This window comes from Camelus dromedarius, chromosome 6 (genome assembly GCF_036321535.1).
Source record: "Camelus dromedarius isolate mCamDro1 chromosome 6, mCamDro1.pat, whole genome shotgun sequence".
NCBI lineage: Eukaryota > Metazoa > Chordata > Mammalia > Artiodactyla > Camelidae > Camelus > Camelus dromedarius.
Window position 1 is genome coordinate 51,654,861 of NC_087441.1, and position 15,061 is coordinate 51,669,921.

The 15,061-nt window shown below is 40.7% G+C and overlaps 1 non-coding gene across 1 annotated transcript; it reads left to right on the forward strand.

Annotated features, from left to right (window-relative positions):
- The first annotated feature begins 1,370 nt into the window (after positions 1-1,370).
- TRNAS-GCU (transfer RNA serine (anticodon GCU)) lies at positions 1,371-1,452 on the forward strand. The gene has a single exon. It is a non-coding gene; the product is annotated as a tRNA-Ser (tRNA).
- Positions 1,453-15,061: the final 13,609 nt, after the last annotated feature.

Below are 15,061 nucleotides of genomic sequence, written 5' to 3' on the forward strand. Positions count from 1 at the left end.
GACACAGCAGAGGATCACTGAACCCGATGCAACAGGAGAAATAGCAGTTGGGTTAAACCAGTCAGCTCGCTTAAATTTGCTCCGTCGAAGTTTTCCATAAATTCCTGAGGATGGAGTTGGATATTTACATCTACCGTCTCTTTACATACTGTATATGGTTTACTATGTATAATTATGCTTAGGGAAACTGGTTAGTCTACAGCATGTAGTTCTCATTCCAAAGATGAAAGGCCGTGGTCCACAGTGAGTCTTTGCGGTTGCCTTCCCCAAAACTCAAACTAAAGCACCTTTCATGTTTTTTCAAAGGAAGAAAGTTAGGCTGAGTGTTCTCTACCTCACTAACCAGTCAGAATCCTGGTGCCCAGAGTGAGCAAACCCGTTAAAGTAAACCTTCAAGAATGAGGAATTAACATTTTACTTCTATTTGGAAATGCATACCATACCTCCATTTCATACTGTACTATAATTATTTGTCTGTTTTCCCACAACACTGCAAACATCTCTCCTCACTGGCGGGGATGACACTTTGTCCATCTCTGTACCCCCAATGCCTGGAATAATTACTGGTGTGTGGTAGATGGGTTGGCTTGTTGGTTGGCTGGCTGACTGCTTGGTGCGCTCTCTAGTTTGTTGGTTGGCTGGTTGGTTGATTTGTTTCCAATTCATTGTTGACTGTTTCACTGATTGGCTAATTAGTTGGTTGGTTGATTGGTTGATTATCTGGATGATTGGTGGATGGGCTGGTTGGCTAAGTGGTTGAATGGCAGGTTGGCTAATGTCTAGCTGGCTGACTGGTTGTTGAATAGAATGAGTGAATTAGGTCTGACAGTGAAACAGTCTTCCAGGTAAATTGAAAATACCCAACCCTTTAGCCCCTGAATGATTTATTTTAGGGAATGATTTTTATGTTATGGATAGAATTTTAAATTAAAACAAATATCTTCTATAACAAAATTTGAAATTCCTAAATAGTTGAAACTAACTTTTCCAATTGTCCATTCTAATAATTTCCAAAACTTTATATTGGTGCAACTTCATTATATCACAAAATCCCAAAAAAAGGAAATTAAGTAGTTCGTTATAACTCCCTTAAGCAGAAAATTATTACTCCTTTAAGGTGTAAAACCCCAATTTTAGCACAGGCTATCCCCAGGAGTATTTGCCAAGGCTTGCCAGCTGCACACAAAATATGACTGAGAGATTACTGAGCAGAATATTGTCAATATTGTCTAGTTTATCCCTGTCTCTCTGCCCTTATATACTAATTTCTTCAAGTCTCTGAGCACTTTGTCCTTGGAAATGGATGGCTTTAAGCATGCTCTTAAAAGTACCACTTAAATGTCACTTAAAAATAACAATGACATGTAGGTGACGAGGTGGCCGAGTGGTTAAGGCGATGGACTGCTAATCCATTGTGCTCTGCACGCATGGGTTCAAATCCCATCCTCGTCGTGCACACTGTTGTGTGGGAGTGACGTTTTAGTGCCTTGTGAATGAGGGCCTGTGCTAGCAGCAGAAGAACTAAGATGACAAAAAGAATCATGAAGTTTTACTGACACTTTCTTTAACAGATTACACCTTACCGTAGGCCAACCAATTATGAGTAAATACAATGAAAAACAGAAATTCACCTAAGAAAAGGAAAAGCCATAATATAGGTCAACTGATTTTTCACTTTGTTTTAAGACATTCTTGGTCATAATGATTTACAGTGGTGGTTAAAACAGCATATATGAGAATTTATGACCATTCTTTAAAAAGTTGGAAAAAATTGAGTATAAATTGTTGCAAGGACCTCATCACTAATGGTAAGTTTTTAACATAAGCACCTGTGAGTGTTTAAAATGAACGCATATGCCAAGGCATCTTAAAGAACATAAACAGATATCAACAATGCCTCTGAGCATCCAAAATAAACTAAAAGGGAGTCGTTTCCTACTTGTTTCCTGAAAGCCCTGTGTTCTTTTTGGTGCTTGGCATTACGGCTCAGCTTGAAAAAGAGCTGAACTGTACATGCTCCACATTTCTCAAAACTGAGGAGAAAATAAGGAGTATTTCAGGTTATTCATTCATGTTTTAGGCACCAACATGGCTTCTGAGTAAATTTAATAGTAACTTTAATAGTAAATATTAAATATGTAGTATTGGAAAAAGAAAAAAACCAATGAAAGTAATTAAAGTTGATCAATTTAATTCATTGGTCATTTATTTAAAATAAATGTTCCTATACTGATTATAAAATCATTCTAAAATATGGCTGGCATCAGCAGTGGAAAATAACTTTTAATCATTTAGAAACTTGGAGCCATACAATATAAGTCATTGATGTGAAATTAGCAGGCTTGAGACGGTAAATGGGGACTTACTAATAAGCAAAGTTTTATAGAGTCTAATTGATTGGTAAGCCTTAAAAATCATTGTCAATTGTTCTAAGACTTCATCTCAGGTTTCTCCATAGCAAGTCTAGGATTTACACAAACTGACTGCCCTTAATAACTTAAAAAAAATTCCAAAGTTTATGTTCTATTGAATATTATTATGATATAAAAGTACAAAAAAATAAGATGAGTTTGTGAAGAAATGGGTTAAAGTAACCCTTCTCAGAGCTGTTAATGTATCAATGTGGATTATGACTCTCTAAGAAGGAATGAAGGAGTTACATAGTATACAGTGTGTCTCAAACTCTTTTGACCACCATCCCAGATGTATATTGTCACAATAATTCTTGATGATAAACCATACCAAACTCAGTGGCGTAAAACAACCATCATTCATTCAGATTCACAGTTGGACTGAAACATCTCTGCTTCAAGCTGCAGGTCTATGGACCGGGATGCTCCACACCTCTCTTCCTCTCCTCAGCCCAGCAGGCTGGCCAAAACAGTTCTCAGGCAATAGCAAAGGTGCAAAAGAGGTGGTGAAAATGCATGGTATCTCTTAAGTCTTAGGACTGTCATACTCTCTACTCCACATTCAACTGGACAAAGCAAGTCACATGACCAAGCCCAAAGTAAAGGAGTGATAAAGTATGATCTATCCGTGATGACATCATTGCAAGGAAGTGGATCCAAGGAGGACTAAAAGATCTGAAACCAATAATCCAATCTCTCACAATCATGAAACCCTGTGTGTATAGGCCATCTCACGGTGAGAAATCGACCCCAGGACCCACTATGTACCCATGTATACATGTGTATACACATGTGTGGAGCAAACTAAACCTCATTCGCATCAGCACATGTGGTCCGTCATCTCCTTCACTCCTTTCGTCAGTTTTATAAGACCAGAATCAATGCAGCCCACCGAAAGTTCTTGAACCAGATGAAAATCTATCTGATAAGCATAGTCAGAAAGAAATCCGTGTCTGGAGTGGGACAAAAACAGGTCAGCAGCAGCACCCACAGACACCACCAGTAACACTGAAGTGGTTTGTCTAGAACCCCCCAGTCCAGTTTCCAGTTTAGAAAAAAAAAGCTTTAATATTTCAGGGGCAAGGTTTTAACTCTGAATTTGGGCTCCCCTGGGGCTCTGTAAAGCAGATGACATCATCAAAAGAACTTGCAGTTTAGGGTACAAACTGGATGGGATTCTACTGTACTTCACTGCCTATTGTTTATCCTAACTTTTGTCTCAGTTTCTTTATTAGTAAAATGGGATAACACCCATTCTGTGTACCTGCCAGAGTTGTTCCAAAATAAATAAATAATATATGTAGTGACACTTTTTAAAATGCATTAAAAAGGCCATATATCCTCTATCAACACCTAGGGAAATTGTCCAACATAAGCAAGGGTGCAATCAAATTTCTTATGGTGATATTTTCCTGAATAGTGGTCTCTCGCACAGAACTTTTACCTACAAATGCCTAGTAAAGCACAATGCAACACATTGGACTAGGAAAAAAAATGGTTTCTTCAGTCTTACAATATGGCAACAACAACAAAAAGATATATTCATCCTTCATTTAGAGCACACAGTTAGATAGAATTTGACTGTCATCATCATTATTAATCACTGGAACACAGGAGTGAAGTGGCAAATATTATTATTGAGACAGATGCCTCCAGGTAAGAACTACAAGACACCTCACACCAGTCAGAATGGCCATCATTCAAAATCCACAAACGATAAATGCTGGAGAGGGTATGGAGAAAAGGGAACCCTCCTACACTGTTGGTGGGAATGTAATTTGGTGCAGCCATTGTGGAAAACAATATGGAGATTCCTCAAAAGACTAGGAATAGATTTACCATATGATCCAGCAATCCCACTCCTAGGCATATATCCAGAGGGAACCTTAATTCAAAAAGATACCTGTACCTTAATGTTCATATCAGCACTATTTACAATAGCCAAGACATGGAAGCAACCTAAATGTCCATTGACAGATGATTGGATAAAGAAGTTGTGGTATATTTATATAATGGAATACTACTTGGCCATAAAAAATAAGAAAATAATGCCATTTGCAGCAACATGGATGGCCCTGAAGAATGTCATTCTAAGTGAAGTAAGCCAGAAAAAGAAAGAAAAATACCATATGATACCATTCATATATGGAATCTAAAAAAAAAAAAAACAAAAAACAAAAAAGACAAATGAACTTACTTACAAAACAGGAACAGACTCATAGACCTAGAAAACAAACTTATGGTTACCAGTTGGGGGATGAGGGTGGTAATGGATAAACAGGGAGTTCAAGATTTGCAGATACTGACTAGTATACATAAAATAGATAAGCAAGTTTATTCTGTATAGCACAGGGAACTATAGTCTATATCTTGTAGTAGCTTATGGTGAAAAAGAATGTGAAAACGAATATACGTATATTCATGTATGACTGAAAGATTGTGTTGTACACCAGAAATTGACACAACACTGTAAACTGACTATACTTTAATTAAAAAAAATTTAAGCTTCAAAAAAGAACTACAAGACAAGTAATCCTTGAGGTTACATGGAAAAGACTCAAAATCTGGTCAGGGATAGAAAAGTTGAACAGAGAGATATACTTCAAGAATTTAACTTGGAGAAAATGTAAAGTTTAGGAACTCATAGTGGAGTACTACATTTTTATGTTATCAGAGAAACAGAAAATGCTTTTCAACAAGGCTATTGCAATAGAAGTTTAGATAACAGGTAAGAATCAGCCTAAGAGACAAATCAGATGGTTATTTTTTTTCCTCTTTCCTCAAAGGTGTTATGATGAAATCTCACTTGTTGCACTTACTAACAGATCCTCACACCCTTCTGGAATCTTGTCTGCTAAGTGTCCCACTTTAAACTCTCTTTAAGTTTTCTTTAAATTCTATTTCCCATATTCACTTCCATGGTTTTTCTGCAAGAGATTTTAGAGTACGTGATCATTTAGAGGCAATATCTTTTTGCTTACAACACTAAGGTAACTTCCAGTTGTAAAATGAATAATCAGTGACACTACATTTAAAAAAAAATTCTGATCTGCTGGATTTTTGAGCTAATTTCTCCAATCTTTCAAGCTTTTCTGATTTTTCTAATTTAATGTGTAAATAGATGACAGGTCACCGAGCCACTCTGACCACTCAGCTTGTAGAAGGAAGAAAGATTCTGAAAGGTGTTGTAACTGCCATTATCATATCACTAACTGAGCACTTACTACAAGCCAGGTCTGGCTTAAATGCTTTTGCACATGTCATCCCAATGAAGCCTTCCAGCATCTCTGGGAGGGAAATACTACAATCTTCATTTTACAGAAGGAGCAACTGAGGATAAGAGACATTAAAGAACCTGCCCAAGGTCGTATGCCTAATAGAAAACCATAATGCTGGGATGGAATCAGTGTAAAGTCCCCAGAGGCTCCCTTGGGTAAGATGAGTTGAGATACCGCTCCACCTTTATCAATGCCACCTTATTTGCTAAGTAGCAACTGAGGCCAGCAGAGCTGATCGCGAGGAAAATACGAAGCTCAACGTCATTATCAAGTAGTTTTTCTGGGTTGAATTAATAGTTTCTCGGAATACCAAAAAGATTTAAACAGGCTAAGCCGAAGTTCCTAAAAAAGAAACCAGTTCGTTGGTGATGTTACAGGTTTCTTCTTTCCTCCTCTCTCCCTCCCTCCTTTCTTTTGAAACCTCGGGACAGCGATAAGCATCTGTTGAAATAAAAAGGTCAGATTTCCATTCCTTCACTTCTCAGCTGAAAACAGCTACAAATGTTCACAGGAACTTAGGTGACTATAAGGGTGACTTATAAGAGACAAGCTCCAGGAGAGCAGAGATGTTTTTACGTTTGATTCGCTAGATCCTCCCAAGCTCCTAGAAGGGCGCCGGGCACCCAGCGGGCGCTCAGTCAAGATGTGCTGATTGGATGTAGTGGCAAGGGTGAGGCCGCCGTCTGGGGCTCTAGCCTCTTCTTTCTTCCGACAACCCCTTGGAAATGGAGATGGGGTGGGTTCCCGACCTGCCTTAGACCACGGTTCTGGATCCAGACCCTCCCACTCCCCCGCCACCTCCCGGCAGCTGGAAGCAGCTGCGCGCGCTTTGGCGACCAGGGCTTGTCTGCTAGCGCTCCAGTCCCACAGAGAAGAAGGGCACTCGGGCCGCTTGCCGCCGTGTCACTCACTCCACGGGGGGAGGACAGTGAGCACCCAGGTGACGCTTCTGCGGATGGGAGCCCGAGGCCCGGGGAGCAGACAGCCGACGCACCCAGGGTGCGGGGCCTGCGCGGGGGACAGCCAGCGCCGGCTCCACCCGCCGCTCCTCCCAGAGGGGCGGGTTCACCGACAAGTGTCGGATCGCTCTGAGCATCTTCTCTGCAGCCCCGGAAGGTACAGAGTGGCTTCTGCGGAGGCGCCGGCGGGACAGGGGAGGGCGGGTGGCTCGCGGGTTTCGTACTCAGTAAAGAAAATGGAAACAGGTGGGAAAAGAAAGGCAGAATGGCTCTTGGGGAAGCGGCAGCCTCAGCTCAGAAAGCTGGAGAGCACGGAGCTCATGTATCCTGCATCTCTCCGGAGGAAAGGGGCTGAAATAGAGTGGCGAAGGCGAGGCATTGATCACTGACTGGGTTATGTTTTCCTAATCAGGGGTTCAAGATGCCTTTTCTGAACTAGAAAATCCAAATCCAGTTCCTCGCCCAAGTTGATATCCCTTTTCCCCACGGCCCACGTCCCGTGTTCACGCCTTTGGGCATTCAGTTAAACTTATATTACTCATATGTCACATGGTGCTTGCAAGGTCGTCTGAAATCTGCCGAAGCCCTTAGGAAGTTAGCAGTTGTCAGGGAACTGGGGAGAGTGGGAAGAAGGGAGCGTGAGCTTTTGCCCATCAGCCAGGGGCTTCTTACAGCCTTTGAGAAATTCTTTCTAAAAGTTCTTTTTTTAGCAACGAGAGAGAAATGCGCTCTCTTATACTCATTAGTAAGGTTTTGCCCCAAAGTCTGATATCTTTATCTGTAGTGGAATCTTCTTATAAAAATGCCCTGAAGCTACTACTAAATAAACAGGCATATTTGTTTTCATCTGTGGCAAGCACAGAAATTTCACTGAACTTAACTCGGTGCAAATTTGGGAATGAGGTGTTCTCAGTGAATATTTTCTAATTTTTTTAATATTGCGTTTTCTACTTAACCTGTTCGTTTGTATAACTTAGTGAGTAGAGATGTGGAGACAGGGTGCCGACTGGCTGGATATGACTGGATTGGTAGCCCATTGTTTGCTTTTCATTTGGATCATGACATCTGTTTAACGTCACACCTGAATTGGCCTTTTGCAGAGCAGACATGCTCTCATCATTGGTCTTGTGGCTATGACAAGATAATTATGAGGGCAATATTGTTTGACTCCTCCCCTAGCACAGACTGTGAAACTGCACAAAGCAATTCAATTCCAAGAAAGGAGTTTTTCTAGCCAGGCAGATAAAGTGCCATCTATGCACGGGCCACCTAATGCTTCTGAAATATTCATGTAGCTTGTTAAATAGAGATTGAGTAGGAAAGAAAACCACCAGGCACTTTAAAGAGGACCGAGGAATAGTCCTATGGGTCCAAGAGGCTGTGAGAGGGCCAATTTCATTTTTAGTGTCAGCCTGCTTTCCTCAAACACCAGACATGGATTTGGGGGAGGACTACTGCTGTATAGTGATAAATCTAGTATCTATTTTCAGAGTTGAGCCTGTATCACTTAATACAAGTGATGGACTAAACGTATAAGGTGCAGCAATTGTCCTCCCAGAGACCCCAAACTCCCCAGGTAATTAGGTTAGTCCCAGAGTAGGATATGGGACATCCCTCTATAGAACTTTTCAAAGCCCACGAGACCCAATGGTCAGGGCAGTGTCTGGTCAGAGGCCCTGGGAAGGAGCATCCCAGCACCTCCTCCTCAAAGGACAAAGGATGGGAAATGCTCCTGTGCCCTGGACCCCACAGGCTGCCCCTCCCCCCTCCTTTCCCCACCTTCTGTCTCCACTTCTGCATTCTCTCATTCCTCTGCCCCCAAACTGTCAAATGCCAGGGTTCCAGAATCATGGGCGTGTATCCTTTCTCTCCCTGGGGTACCACCCTTTCCATCCCGCGCCAGCACAACTGAGGATGTTATAAAGATATCTCTGAATAAAGCAGGAGATGCACATCTAAGTGTGCCTTCAAGGTTTGCAGACTCCAGAGCCTGGTGCTTCCAAGCAGCCGAATCCCCTGGTAGATCACAAAGATGGGGTGAGGAGCAAGGGGCCTCAAAGACCATGAAATCAGAGTCTAGAATATGGAATTAGGTGCAAGATGTATGGGAGTTGTCAGGAGGGATGAAGATGGGAGAAACTGTTAATTCAGTCAGTAAGCATGTGTGGAATTCATACCATGTGTTTACAGTAGCTTACAGTTTGGGAGAAGGGGAATGTGAACACAGAACTAAAAATCATGAGAGACATACAAAACCTGAGAGCATAGAGGCAGGCGAGACTCAAGCACTGGAAAATAAACCAGGGGATATTTCTCCAAGAGAGTGAGCCATTCCTAAAAGGAAGGGGAGTTTTCCACATCTACAAAGAGGAAAAGAGACCTTCATGCAGTGAGAACAGGAACAAAGGCACAGATGTGAGATTGACCATAACAGCAGCAGTAACAACACTGATGTCATGGTACCGTGTGCCCGGGATTCTACCTGCACCATCCGGTTTTCTCACAGTGACCTTATGAGATAGGTTGTATTATTCTCATTAAACAGGTAGGAGGCTGAAGTTAAAAGAGGTTAAGTAATGTGCCCACATTCTCACTCCTGGGAAGGTAGATCCTGGATTCAGTTCCAGGATCCCCCTACTTAACCACACATACCATTGGCCAGATCCCCACAGAGGATGAGGATTTTCTCAGAAGCCAAGCCCCAGTTTTGAAGGAAACAGCTCTAGCCACATGCTTATGCCGAGCAGCAGATATTTTTCTTTATGGCTACCCTCTTCTTTGTTCTAGAAACTCTCCCCTGCAGGGACATGTTTAGCAGAAAAGCATCCATCAATTTTATCCCAACTCTATTACATATAAAACATCTATAAAACCTCCTGTAGGTGGTGGCCTTTGTGTTCCACAGCAATCTCGTGGATCCACAGGAAAGGAAGGAATTGTGGCACACGGTGGTGGGGCAGGGGAAGTGCCCCCTTCCATCTGCAAACATTTCTTTCTTTTTACCCTCTGACATCTTAAAGCAAAACAAGGTACTTGTGTAGGGGCAGGCCTTGCTGAAATAAGATTGGCGGCAGAGATGGGGCCAGCAAACGGATTTTGGAAAAGAAAAGTAGAATCACAAAGTTTGGAAGAAAGAGCTAGGCCACTGTAACAAGATAGTCTCATATTACTGGAAATTCAATAGAGTAAGTATGGCCAAATGAGCATGCTAAAAAATGTATTAAGTAAATGAATATTTTGTCAATTTCATTTGCTCCAAAAATACTTGAAAGTGGGCATAAAGGTGTGAGGCACAGGAGCATTAAATAAGAGCTGTTACTTATGAGCACTTACTATATGTCTGGAACAGTGCTTTACACGCATGATTTCATTCAGTCCTTGGAGCAACCTTTATGAGGGTAGGTACCGTCATTCCCCAATGTACAGATGAATATTCTAAGGCACAGAAAAGTGAAGTGACCTGCCCAAGGTCACAGCCAGTGTCAGACCCAGGACTTAGTCTTAGGCACTCGGGCTGCAAAGCCTACACTCTTAATCATGACATAAACCCCTGAGTCCTCTTAGTTCCTTTGTGAAATTCTTTGGATATATTAGTAGTTTAAGGAATATCTTCTGGGCTATGTCTGGATTCAGATCAAACACTCTTTCCCACAAACACTCCTCAGCAGGGGACACAACTTAATTCACTCTCAAGTGAGAAAGTTCAAAGTCTAAAAAATCCTGGGATGAAAACCAAGTGTGTGCTCAAAAACAAAAACAAAAAACAAAAAACAAACATGAGTCATTATGTTCATTTGAGACTACTTAAATAATGGTAGCAGATTTTCAACAACAAACAGCTTTTTTTGTCTTTCCAGGATGGGCACTCAAGTGCCTGGGATAGGGGTGATCAGATGCCCATGCCTTTTTTTTTTCTTAAACAAAACATCTTTGTTTTTTGTCTTCAATACAGAATACTAAGTGATAGATAAATGAATTGCTAATTTTTTATTTGCACCACAGCTTAGGACAATTTGTACTTTGAAAATTAAAAACAATAATGATGATAATAAACAAGCAAATGAAATGTTACCTCTGATGACCAAGTTAAGGATTAGCAGCTAGTAAAACCACTGTTTTTACTGCAGGGATTGCTGATTGTCAGACTGAAATGTCTCTTAGTTTATGAGCACTTGACCTATTTGAAAGCATTGTACCTTATCTAAGAGTTTCCTTTGTTAAATTCACAATCCTATCTTGACATCCACTCAAATACATAATGACTTTTTATCATAAAACCTGCAGCAGAAATGAATACTAAGTTTTTCATGTATCCCTTCTGGGATTGTACCATCTGAATTAATATATCTTTTCTTTAATGTTTTGGACATTCGTTTTATGTAATCAGTACCTGTCAGTGGAACACTGAATATTGACAGAATAAAGAATTTTTCCACATTCTCATTGCTATCATATATCTCACTTACAATTTTTAGGACAGCCAGGGTTCAGTTCAACCCTGAAAATCCCAGTGTAGATGGTTGGTGGTGTTTAGTCTCTGGAAAGCTTTTATCAGCAAATTCCCTTTCTCTTTCTCTCTCTCTGTCTCTCTCTGTCTCTCACACACACACACACACACACACACACTCACAAACATACCCATACCTCCATACAAAAGCAGCCTCAGTCTCAGCCTGCCCTGTCCTTACCTGGCAACCAGATGGTCCCAGGTAAGGTGATCTCTCTTTAGCATGAGAACAGTCCCCATTCAGTGGAGTATAATGGAGTACATTGACCTTCCTTTGGTCCATCTCAGTCATGGGAGAGTTCATGGTGCCAAGGAAAAGTCATATACCTGGAAACTAGTATGTAGCAAAGCTCCATAGCTGGTTGAGTAAAGCCTGCCAGTGTGCTTTTAGAATCCTTACATTCTCATTAATTTTTAGATAAACTGCCGAACAGAATAATCAGTATATAAATTGAAATGATCATATTAATAAAAAATTCTGTCCCAAACATAAGCCACTAGGTCACATGAGAGCACTTAAATAACACTAGCAGATTTTTAGCAACAAAAAACTCTCTTCTCTAAATACAAGCTTATAGATCAGCTGGGCAACTCATAAGAAAAGGTTTGTTTTTTTTAAACTGTCTTTGCCAAGCAGGAACATCTATTTTTCAGAAATTTTCTTCTTTAATCCTACTTAGAATTTTACCTCACATAATTCTTAAAAAGGATATGAGGTGCATTAGAATTATATTAATTAAAGGGTATTAAATTAATAACAATGTAAATAATTATTGTACAAATTATCAAGAACATTTTCTCTAGTCAACTTTCTAAGGCAGCTCTGTCCAACAGAAAAATAAGCCACCAAAGTAAGCCACATATGTAATTTAAATTTCCTAGTAGACACATTTAAAAGGTAAAAGGGAACAAGTAAGATTAATTTTAATAATATATTTTAACTCATTATATAAACATTATCATTCCCATTTACAATCAATTAACTTGTTATTAAGACATTATTTGATATTTTTTATACTTAGTCTTCAAAATCTGATGTACATTTTATACTTCTAGTCTAACTCAATTCAGACAAGCCGTATTTCAAGTACTCAGTAGCAACATTGTCTAGTGGCTGCTGTGGTGCGAGAAAGGTCAACTTCACATGCATACTGTACCACTTTATTAGGTAATAGGAAAAAATGACGAATAAAACATGATTCCTGCTCTCACTGAGGGAAGAGTGCAGGAATTCTTTCATGCTAGGGACCTTCCTAGGGGGTCCAGGGCTTCTAGCTTATATGTAGTTTTCTGCAAATTAGAGACTCTCTCCTTCCCCAAGTCACTTGACTCCCATCTGGCAGAAAGTGGACATAATATGCTGATTTTACTAAAACTAGATACTCCACTACCATCACCCAGAAAACTGTTTAATAAATATATGAGCCTATAATGTCTACAAAGTAAATGAAACACCACTGTCACCTCTGATCAGTGTACAACCTGCACAGTTGTCCCAGGAGCCCTACTGGTTCCCTTAGCTGAATTCTGGCCATAGCACTCCTCTTCCCAACTCCATCCTTGCCCACATTCCAACCAACATCAGAAAAATAGGACTCTCTATAATACCACTTCAGAAATTCCACTGCCCCCTCACCCTGATTATAACACAAATTGTGAAGAAGGGTACTTTTTTGGTGCCCTACCCTCCTTCATCTGTACTTCTCACTCCCTTCCCTCCAACATGCTATCTTCCTCCTTTAAGAAAGGCCAATGGATGGCCTATACTTCTAAAGAGCTGCCTTGACCTCCCATAAACTCTTCTAGATTCTAAAAGCTAATAGCTAGGCAAAATCAGGAAATTCCCTCAACACAACCTGCTTTCAGAGAAAGTTCAGGTGGCAGTCCTTAATTCTGCATCATGTATTTAATACAGTACTTCATTTTCTCAGGGCTTTTCACATTATAAGCACCATCTTTACTGTGCGATAAAAGTCTACATTCTCAGTTAAACTAATTTCAAGCATCATCAAGAAAGTAAGAGGAGGGGCATCTTCTTGTCGTGGCTGAAATGTTGCCAGTTAAGTGGAAACCTACCTTGTCTCTGGTCGTGGCCCTGCCAGAAAGGGCCGTCAGCCGTGCTTTCATTCCATTTCTCCATATCTCTGCCATATAACATTGTAATCTCTATTTAAGCTGATCCTTCAAGTAGTTTTTTTCCCCACCCTATTCAGTTTGTGGGTATAATTCTTGAGTTTACCACATATTAGAAGTATTTGCATTCAGTTTACATTTATGTCCAGAAAAGTAATGCTGTGGCCCCAGATTCAATGTTAACATGATAAATTATCCTTATCATCTAGTAAACTTCACTGTGGTTGAATTAACTGGTGATGGCTTTGTTTTTAAGTGACTCCTTCTTCATTCCGAAGCTGAGGAAATCGTATGACATTTTGAGTTTTTAATTCAATACTTTGCTATATATTTTTTTTTTCATTGTAAGGGTAAGTGGAACTGACTTATCCATTAGGCAAAGAAACCACAGTTCCCAGGGCCCGTGATAATTTCAGGGGCCAATGAAAATGTTCTAATTTCTTTTTTTAATGGAGGTACTGAGGTTCAGGGGACTGAACCAGAACCTTGTGCATGCTAAGCACACATTCTACCACTGAGCTATGCAGCCCACCCTCTCCTAATTTCTTCTAAATTCAGAAGGCAAAAATAAATGTAATATAACCTGGATTATATTTGTCTTTATACTCATGCCAACTGGAAAATATAATTTTTAATATTTTTATGGAGAAAAGAGCTCATGAAAGCAAAAGTGTCTAAGGCCCATGGAAGTAATGATGCAGCTCTTCTCTGGGTGATGCTCCCACCAACAGTCTCACGGACATCTGCTCTTCCTAAGCATTTTCCTTCAGAATTTCTTCCCAACTATTGTAAAAAAAAAAAAAAAAAAACTTCTCTAGCAAAATGATTAGCTGGAATTTTCTCTAAGAATCTAAAGAGTCTTAGAAAAAGAAGGCCTAGAATGTGAGAGTCTAGATTCTCCAACTTGTTTTCAAATCAGCAAAGAGCATGCCTTTCCAGCTAATATAGCTCAAGGTCAAGCGATATTTCAAATGAACTAATTAAAATGTCAGATATGACTTGAGCAGGGGAAAACTAATTCTCGTTCACACGTTTTTGTGAGTGATTCATGAATGAGGGGGATAACATGCCAGACTGTACCCCAGACCTTAGCTGTTTATCAAAAGTTAAGCATTTACTTCCATCAAACCAAATTCACCAAAATATAGCTTCGTAATGGAAGTGAAGTTAAAGTCAGAAGAAAATCAACAAGTCAGGTAAGCATCAGCACTACTGCCTCTAGAAGCCTAAGATCGCTTTGGACACTGGTGAATCTGTGAGTTGCTAAGATGTGTGTGGCAAGGAGCCAGCAAGTGCGGGAGGCAAGAACAGCAGCAAAGGAGGCAAATCTCTTAAACTAAAGGCAAAACTGGAATTTGAGCAGCATGCCCTGGATCCCAGCCAGGACCTCCTACCTTAGCAAGGCTGGAGCAATCCGTGTGCAGAGACCAGAAGGTGCTGATACAAAAGAAGCGGCCGGAAGGTGAGCTGAAGTAAGACACAGGGCCCTGAAGACCTGAGGGTTGGTGGGTGCACCAGTCAACATGAGGTAGCTGGGGAGCGCTGTCAGAAAGCCACAGGTGATCCGTCCTGAAAGTTGACAGACTGGGCTTGCTGGCAGCAGTCACCCTGGGGATAGTGTTTTTTAAACAAGGGTCAGCGGTAGTTTGAAGGACCTACAGCAGTTCTGCTCCTTCACCCCATCAATCGCCATCAGTGGCTTCATCCTGCAGAGCACTAATGCCATTTCCAGGTGCCCCAAAGCCACACAGAGTTGGTGCCCACCAGATTATA